We start from the raw sequence: 9,952 nt of genomic DNA, 5'->3' as shown, positions 1-9,952 counted from the left end.
GAAACAACAATAACTTACGTCTCGCACTGACTCCTCGTCTATCAATAACATCTTGGGCAGGGACCCTTACTTCATTTCCTTGACGTCGTGTTTGCATAATGTTCTGGAATCATAGCATATTTGTAGGCTTTGAATAAGTGCAATCTCGTTCCTTTTTTATTTTATCACATTCTTCCTCTACCATTCCATAATTACTAGAACCACTTAATTCTGACTTAATGCCACCTCACTCCACATTCCCCTCTTTGGGGAAGTACTAATATTTAGCGTTACGACGATCTACCTATAGATATTTTACCTCTTTATCTTTGGCGTCGTTTCATAACATCAATGACCCTTACTCGCCTTGCGACAATCCTTATGTACTAAGGATAAAAAATTCCCTTACTCGCAATGCTGACACTTATTGCAACTGGCACATACAATCCCTTAAGCTTAACTTTGCTCATATTGCTTGCTTTAGGGAAGCGTCTTCCTGAATGACCATTTTCTGAATTTCTCATGAATTATCTCCAGTTGTCCATTCTATTATCGTCGGAACGCAAATATGAAATTCTCATGATGCTGACTATTATTAAGTCACTCAGTCCCTAATTCATGTTAAGTTTATCTTGTTCACCAGCCCATACTGATTTTTATTATTCTGATCTAACTTGTCCTTCTGGTAGTTGCGTTGGAGTCACAAACTTATTTTTTGAAGTGAGGATATGACTTTATGGTCTATACTCTTTTGTTGTCTCAAGGCCCGTCACCTCTCGTTTTTCCCTTCACTTGACTATAGACTCTGTAATACTATCATTTTTTTGATCTACCATTGTCATTCATGTACCATATTTTACTCATACTGCTCCATTAACTCTCTTCTTATTTTCATGCTAACATTTATGTCTATCACTTTATTCTAAAAACTCGAACAAAACATTCTTTTGCTTTTAGCCCCTTTTGTTCAATCCATTGGCTCCTCGAATTGCCTAACATTCTTCTACTAGGGATGGGAGCCATACTAAGATAATATTTATCCCTTCTAGACTTCCAATGCTTATCTTTGTAGTACTCATATCTATCTGTATTATTTTAGGGTGCACTATCGAGGTGTCTCACAAGGAGATCCATTACCACGTTTGCACCATCCTTCGGAAATGTCAACTAACTCTACCAATTCATCCACTATTTTGGGTTACTCTATCCCAGTCGGATCCTTATAACCCGTCCTTCTTTTAAGCTATGTCTGTTAGCTCTCATAGGGTATAACTGAGATAGGTATGGTCGATTGTACATACATCTGTCACCGTTGAAGGTAACTCAAAATGCTTATATCTCCCTTCCTGGATAATGATAATCTTTATTAACTGGGTACCCCGTACCCTTCTTCATCTTGCTTCTTTTACTCCTTGAAACTTGTATTTATCTTCTAAATCTCTCATTGTCTTTCACCATAAAAGTGAATAAATATTCTTGCCTTAAGGCTCCTTATCAAGAGGCTTACACGTCTTAGTATAGATATGATCTGCTGAATACCTCATGTTTATCCATCATAAGCATGATGCAAAAATCGAGTCCCTCTGACTCAACTCTTTCACAACTATATCTCTTACCAACCGTTTTTCTGAATGTAGGCATTGTTGTATTATGAATAGGATAGAGTTTAGGAAATTGAGTTCTTACAACTGAGCTCTACCACACGATCTAGAGTAAGAAGAAAGAGTGACAGTCCTAAATGCCCTGTAGCCTCCTACTTATAAGTATGGTGCACGACATACCCATAAACAAGACTCTACTAGACACGACTTATAGACTCCCTAGGACAGAACTGCTCTGATACCACTTTTGTCACGACCCAAATCGATGGGCTGCGACGGGTACCCGGTACCTTACTCAACCGAGTACCAACGTAACGTATCTTTCTTATTACATCATCATATACATGTGACATACAGGCCTAATAGGCCAACATGATCATTTATAAACTCAAAATATAGGTCGACAAGGTCGTACAATCTATCACGTACACGACATATGTCTACAAGCCTCTAAGAGTACATAAATGTCATAAAGGTCGGGACAGGGCCCCGCTATACTAATCAGTACATGTCCTAATCATACTTACCATATAAGCAACTCCGGAGCAAATAGAGCTCACCAACACCTTCCGCTGAGCTGATAGCCTACTTAGAGGACTCTCGACTTGTCTATCAGGACCTGCGAGCATGAAACGCAGCATTCCCAGGCAAAAGGGACGTCAGGACCAATAATGTACCGAGTATGTAAGGCACATAAATAAATACATAATATGCATAAAAGAAATATAGAGTAAATGACTCAACTTGTAAGTTTCGGTAACTCTGTAAATCATGAAATAATTATAGTGTCATGTATATGTGTATGAATGTTATGTCGTGCATATGTACATGTTTCATAACATCATCAGGCCTCTGAGGGCATCCCATCATATCATCTCGGCCACTGTGGGCAAAATCATCAACGTATACCAGCTGATCAGGTGGTGGTGTGTATATAACGCCATAACCTTTCCCATATTCCATATACATATATATACACATATATAACTCTATCTGGTAATGGGTCAATATGAATGTATAAATGCATGAAATGCATATGAAATACGTTAATAAAATCTCTCGGTACGTCATAATGCCATCATGCCTCTGATTAATATCATGAAATAAACTTTACCAACTTACGTATTTTTGAGACCCATGAACAGATGATAAAATAACATGACACGTGGGAAATCAAGAACATAAGTATCTATAATATTTCTATAAATAGAGTCATGTATGGAAATAATGCATTTGCTCGTTTCGTTTGTGTCGTATGGATCATGCCAAAAGAAATAAGGAATAGCCTTAACATACATGGAGTAGGAAAAAATCCGTATAATATTCTTGGAAAAGGTTGCATAGTACTCCTTTAGAATCGCAAAATCTCACTTTGCTAAAGTGCTAAGAAATCTCGTTGGAATTCTTCTATTTCAAGAAATCTTGTTGGATTGGGGTCACGTCTGTTTTTGAATATTTGTAGTATGGAGAAGATTATAAGATTGTTGATTATGTTAAGGCCAAGTGAAGACCACAATGCCAAACTTTTAATGTCTTAGTAGTTTTTAGGTAAGTGTCATTTGTATGACACCTTCGATGGCCGCCTTTCATTTTATATCGTGAGTCATTTAATTTGAATGGGGGTTGCCACCTCATGCCCTTTAATCCTTATCCAACATAATTCCTTAATTAATTGGGTAATATCCATTATCTAATAATTAACCAATCACCCACATAATTAAAAATTATCTCAAATTACTTAAAATGCTACTCACTTTTAACATACCTTGTACATCTTATTATCATGGTCATGTAGTACCTTGTATGACACTAGTCCATAAATACCAGATATTATAGCTTGGTCCGTATTTTATCCCAAATTGCCAAGCTTCGACGAAACTCATTTTCTTTGATTTGCTTACTCTCTCACCTTTACGAATTTACTTATCCCTTGTTTGAAATAGCATAATGCTTATAACCTCAAAATAATCTCATTTCCGATCTTATATCAATTTACTTATGGCGTACTTCCACGTATGAAAACATGGGGTGTAACAAAGATAATTAATTCATTCTTGAAATCTGAAAAAATCAAATATTTTGGACTATAAAAAAATACCAAAAAATCACTTATTATGGATCAGACGGAGTAATCTTTTTTAGGAATTAATATATATTTTTTAAAGTGTGTCAAATATTAAAAAGTCAAATCTGACGAAGTGACATTTTAGTTTCTTTAGAATATAATGAAGTGTATAATTCGCTTTGAAAAAGGGGATGGGGAAGAGAGCATCTCAAAAGAATTGGATTGGCGAAAATGTACAACATGCAAGTTCCGAGGTCCAAATATAAGCTGCACACACTTTAAGTGCCATAAAAATACAAATACCATCTTCTCCCTTGAAAGGATACCACCATATTTATTATTATTATTATTTCTCTCTTGGAAAATATTATATAGGCAAATAATTAATATCATGTACGTGAAGCAATACCAGAGGTAACATTTAATGTGCTATAATAATATGTGTTTTATTTAATGTACTATAATAATATGTGTTTTACTTCCGTATATTATCGGTGTAAATTATTTTGTGTTATTGGGTTACAATACAAATTCTAAAAATTTAAAAGTTGAACTTATAAAATTTAAATTTTGAATAAGTTTGTACAGGTGAATAGAAAATGAATTCTAATTGGAGTATAGTAATACATAAGAGGCCTAAGTGCATTCGCTTGTCACGAACAAAGAATCAAGTTTATGTGTTCACAATTATTTTCGTCCCAAAAGCAAACATTTGGACTCTATATTTACAAAACCTGGTTTTATGATAAATCACATGATATAATGTAGGAAGTATTCAATTAAAATAATTTTTCAATCAGTGCTATAACATTTTATTCTACTATCATTAAATTAATCGAAAAAATATCCTAAGTTTTTCGTCTAATTAAATCGGCATTAAAATATTCTAAAATGAATGGACACAAACGTAACAATTTAACACGCATTTAAAACAAGACCAATTTTCCCTCTCTCTTTCTCATTCTTTCTCGCGTAGTAGTACAATATTTAGTCCTTATTCTGGTGTTAATATTAATGTGCAATTGCGTATACGAAATTATATAGGATTACTGTATTTAATTTAAAGAAGGACAGAAAGTTCATTTTATTAGTGTAGAAATTAAACACATGGGGAGGAAAGACAGAATTAAATGCACGAGGGGTTTGTTAAATGCATATATCATGTTACTCCTGTCGGTTTGCAATTTATGTTATGCCACTTCAACACATCTTTTTACCTCTCATTATTAGTTAGTTCCAAACTGTCACACTTGGTGGCGTTTGCTTAAAAATTTTGTAGAAGAGATTACTAAATTTTTATTTCAATTTTTTTTAATTACAAAAACTGTATTTAAGTTGTTGTTAGTATTATTATTATTATCAGAAATTACCAATTTTTTAATGTTTCCATTGTAGTCCACTGTCATCAATTTATCTCTTTCCTGTAATTAAATGACAAAACCATATTGTAATACAACTGGAGTAGAGTTAATACAACTCAAGCTATTCTTAATAACATATATACTATCCAAAAGCTCGAGCTAAAATTAGGGAATGACTTGTAATTACTATACATTATTCTCTTAATTCAGCTATAGTAGGGACTTATAGTGATTAAATTGCATGCAGTAACTATCCCAACCAAAGGTTTCTGTTTTATGGATAGGAAACCTTTGATCAGAAATATGAATTAATGGGGCAATAAATACCCAATACCAAATGATAATATAAAAAATATTTGCATGCTGGAAAATCCAAAAAGTATGTAGTATCGACTAGCAAATGTTCAAATTGTTACATGTAGAAACTGTGAAGGGATTTACAGTCGTCGTGATTTAATGCACGAATTGAGGAAAGAAGATATTATAAGTCAAAATGTTGGGGGCTCAGCAGCTTATCCTTTTCCGCTATCAATTGCCTATTAATTCTCTCCAATATTACGTTCTTTTTATGGTTGCAGAGTCTTTGCTATTTCATTGGATTCCTTCCTCTTATACAGTTAAGTTAATTCCCTTTTTCTTAGTACAAAAGATACATAAATGTGGGAAAGTGAAAGGGGCAAAAACACGCGTTTTTAGTTTTAAAGGGAAAAGCACACGCCATTGACCTTTGTTTTTTGGTTACAAAGAAATAAATAAAGCTAAACATATAAAGCAATGCCAAGTAAAGGCAAATCGTCTTATCTTTTCAACTTAGTACGGTTTGTTGAAAGTTTACATTTGAATCATACATATAACATATATCTATCCCACCAAACTTTTGAAAAAGTAATAGTGCTTATTTTTCAATAATAAAAAAAATGAGTGTGTTTGATCAGGGTTTTTTTAACCAGAATAAGTGATTCTAAATTTTAAAAAAAAAAACAAAAAAAAAACTTTTTACTGTGGAGAGGAATATGAAATTTGTAGATTTTTTCTTAGTAATTAATAGCATAAGCAGAAACCACAGCAGAAAATTAAAATATTTCTAGTACAAAAAGTACAATTACCAGAAAGATTATTCAGCAAACTTATCCCTTACTTCACCTTTATATCCCTTGCTCGATAGGCCTCTTCCTTCGTCTTCCTTGCGGTGCATCTTGAATTTTATATATATCTTGATATATTTATATTGTTTAAAAATTAAATGTATTCTGCGACTTTATATTTTAAATTGAAGTAAATAAAATTCAAAACTTCTATAAAGCCAGCCACCACCATAAATGACCTTTTACCTTGAAGTTGCTTTAAAAGTTAAATAATATTTTGTAGTTAAATTATTTGAAAAGTATTTTTATTTATTCAATTTAACTACAATGCCAACGTACTACCGGAGAATCTTATAATAAAAGCACGTCTGAAAATAAGTATATTTTGTAAGATTTACCAAACAGATCCTCTTGTTTGGATGGTTGTTTCTGTGGGGGCTAAAATTGATAAATGACATATGTACGTTCGCGAAGTTGACACGTGGTAGTAAAGACAGGTGGGGTATGAGTTAGCAAATAGCTAGCACCGATTACGAGCATATGATCGATGTTGTATAAATTCCAAAGACATTGGAACCGGAGACGAAAGTTTAAAAGCAAAATATCGGTTGAACAAGACATCATTCAAGGAGCGGTAATTACAAAGAATCTTTGCATTTATACTCAATCGTTATGCAACTATCAAAAGAGGTCTTTATTCATATTAACGAAGAGTTTGATTTGGAGATCTTGTCTTCCAGAATTTAGCTATAAATAGAGAAATTTATACTCGTTATAGGCATGAAATACTAGTACGTAAAAGAGGCTAAACTTATTCTTATTTTCTATTAATATTTTTTTGCTCAATATTCTGTTCTTATTCTTGCTTCTAGTGAAGCTTACATCCTGGCTTGTATTTTCTTCAAATATTCTTAATTAATTCATTTATGTTCTTTGTTACTTTATATTCTTTGATCAAATTAATTTACGTATCTATAAATCACGTTACAAATTCAACTGTATCATTTTACGGGTAAACAATTTGGCGCCCATTGTGGGGCATAGACAATTGTGGTATTACTTTGATCAATTCATCTTTTACTAACGTATTTTGACATTTTTCTTTATTAAACAAAATTAGATATGACACCTAATGATGTCAACAACTCGCTCAATGTTGTAACAAACAACGCCAATGAGCGTGAGGACAATTTCCGTGATGGAGATCAATATGATGTTTCGACTAGTGAAACTCGCAATGACGGAACTGAGGGCAATTCTGGTCCGGGAAGAGCGAAATACTCGGCATGTGAGGAGTCCAACCCCTGATGATATAGATGATGAACCCGTTGTCGAAACGGTAAAAGTTTTGAGAGCACAACAAAGGAAAATCATGAATCATCTCTCAAGACATGACCGGATAATGATTGAGCTCCAACAAGCACTATCGGTTGCCTCGTATAACTCCAACGGAGGAGTTCAATCTCCTCCCAGTTTGCTTGCAAATCAGACAATGAAAAGAGCCGATACCATTGCTTCAAGGATGAGGTTGAATTTAATGATAACCAAGCAGGTGGTGCAGGCAGTGGACACGGGAACGATAACAACACATATGATCCCTTTAAAACCGACCTCATGAGGTTCATGAGGGAAATGAATGATTGGATGGATCAAAATGCTAAAGGATTCATGCTCGGATGGATCAGATCTCAGGGGCACCTCCGATATTAAAATGCCCGAATTCAAAGAAGTATACTCAGATGCCGTTCAAACCAATTTGCGGCCCCAAAATTGATTCCAAAAAGATTCATGAAATGAAGGTTGTGCCATCAACTTACCATCAATTGTTGAAGTTTCCTACACCGGATGGGATCAAACAGATTAGAGGTGATCAACCTGCTGCGAGAGAAATGAATGCAGTCACCTTATCCAGCATCAAGGCAAAGGGAACTAGTAAATAGCAACTACAGGAACCGGTGTCTACTTCCCTTCTGATCCCGGTTGAAGGCGATGGAGAGAGGGAGACATCTGATTTTTATCGGGTGCCTAGATCCTTCAAGGTACCGGAAGAAATGAATGCAACAAAGTCAACCACAAAGGAACTTGAATAAATTACTTTGTTCATACAATTCCCGGATAAAAAAGTTTACTTAGGAACGAGGTTTAGCTCCGAACTCAGGCTTAAAATTATTGAATTTTTAAAAGCTAACTTTGATTATTTTGCTTGGTCTCATTCAGATAAGACATGTATTCTACTGGAAGTGGTTGTCCACAAGATAAGTTTGGATCCTAATTTCCCTCCGATAAAGTAGAAGTGGCCAATAGCCGAGATCAGAAATAGGTTTGTTAAAGATGAGGTAACCAGGTTGTTGTACATAGGTTCCATACGTGAGGTAAGTTATTCTGACTGGTTAGCTAACATAGTAGTTGTACCTAAAAAGAATAATAAGTTTAGAATATATATAATTTATAAAGATCTAATAAGGCTTGCCCTAAGGATTCTTTTCCATTGCGAAATATCGACCAAATGATCGATGCTATAGCTGGGCATGAGTTGATGAGTTTTCTTGATGCATACTCTGGGTACAATCAAATTAATAAGCACCCGAATGATCAAGAAAAAACCTCATTTATCACAAATTTTGGCATATATTGCTATAATATGATGTCTTTTGGGCTTAAAAATGTCGGAGCCACTTATCAAAGGCTCATTAATAAGATGTTCGAGCGTCAAATTGAAAATAACTATGGAAGTATATATTGATGATATATTGGTTAAGCTTCTTAGTGCAGGAGATCATTTGACTCATCTTCAAGAAATATTTGACATCTTGAGGAAACACAACATGAAGCTTATTTCGGAGAAGTGCACTTTTAAAGTTGGTTCCGAAAAGTTTCTTCGCTTCTTGGTCTCTCAAAGAGGAATTAAAAAGTAAATCCTGACAAGATTAACACCATATAAGATATCCCAGACCAACTAAAAAGTGTAAAGGAGGTGCAAAGGTTAACCGGTAGGTTGGAAGCCTTGAGCAAATTCATATCGAGGTATTCGGAGAAATGCCATCGTTTCTTTTCACTATTAAAGAAGAAGAATGACTTCTCGTGGACGCCGGAGTGCAAACAAGCGTTGAAAGACTTGAAGAGGTATTTGTCATGTCCTCTCATAATGTCCAAACCAAAAGAGGAGGAACAATTATTGATTTATTTAGCGGTGTCGGAAATTGCAATAAGTGGAGTTCTAGTTCGAGAGAAAGAAGGTACATAATTTTCTATATATTATGTTAGCAAGATATTTTCAGGTGCGGAAACACGTTACCCGCACCTGGAAAAGTTGGGTCTAACTCTCGTAGTTGTTTCTTGAAAGCTTAGACCCTACTTTCTGTAACGACCCGACCAATTGTTTTGCTTTCTAGAACCCCGTCCCCCTAAGTAAGACTTTCTGTACTTGCTTTTCCTGATTTATGACTTGCGGAGATGGTTAGTTTGGGATTTGAAAGAGTTGGGTTGAAATCGGAACACTAGGTTCCTTAAGGTTAGCTTAAAAGGCCAAGTTTGACTTCGGTCAATATTTTAAGTAAACGACCTCAGAATTAGGATTTGACGGTTCCAATAGGTTCGTATGATGATTTCGGACTTGGGCATATGTTCGGATCGGGTTTTGGATGACCCGAGTGCGTGTTGGCGCCCAATAGTAAAAGTTGGTTCTTGAAAGTTTTAGAAGTCCTTTAAAATTTCATTTGGAGTGGTTTTTGGTGATATCGAGATCCAAATAGAATTCCGAGACCGGAAATAGTTTCGTAGTGTCATTTAAGACTTGCACGCAAATTTTGGTATCATTTCGAGTAGTAAAAGTACGTTTCGGCGCATTGGAAGTAAATTGAA

Source organism: Nicotiana tomentosiformis, chromosome 1 (genome assembly GCF_000390325.3).
Source record: "Nicotiana tomentosiformis chromosome 1, ASM39032v3, whole genome shotgun sequence".
Lineage (NCBI taxonomy): Eukaryota > Viridiplantae > Streptophyta > Magnoliopsida > Solanales > Solanaceae > Nicotiana > Nicotiana tomentosiformis.
The sequence above is the reverse complement of the archived record's forward strand: the minus strand, read 5'-3'. Positions refer to the sequence as shown.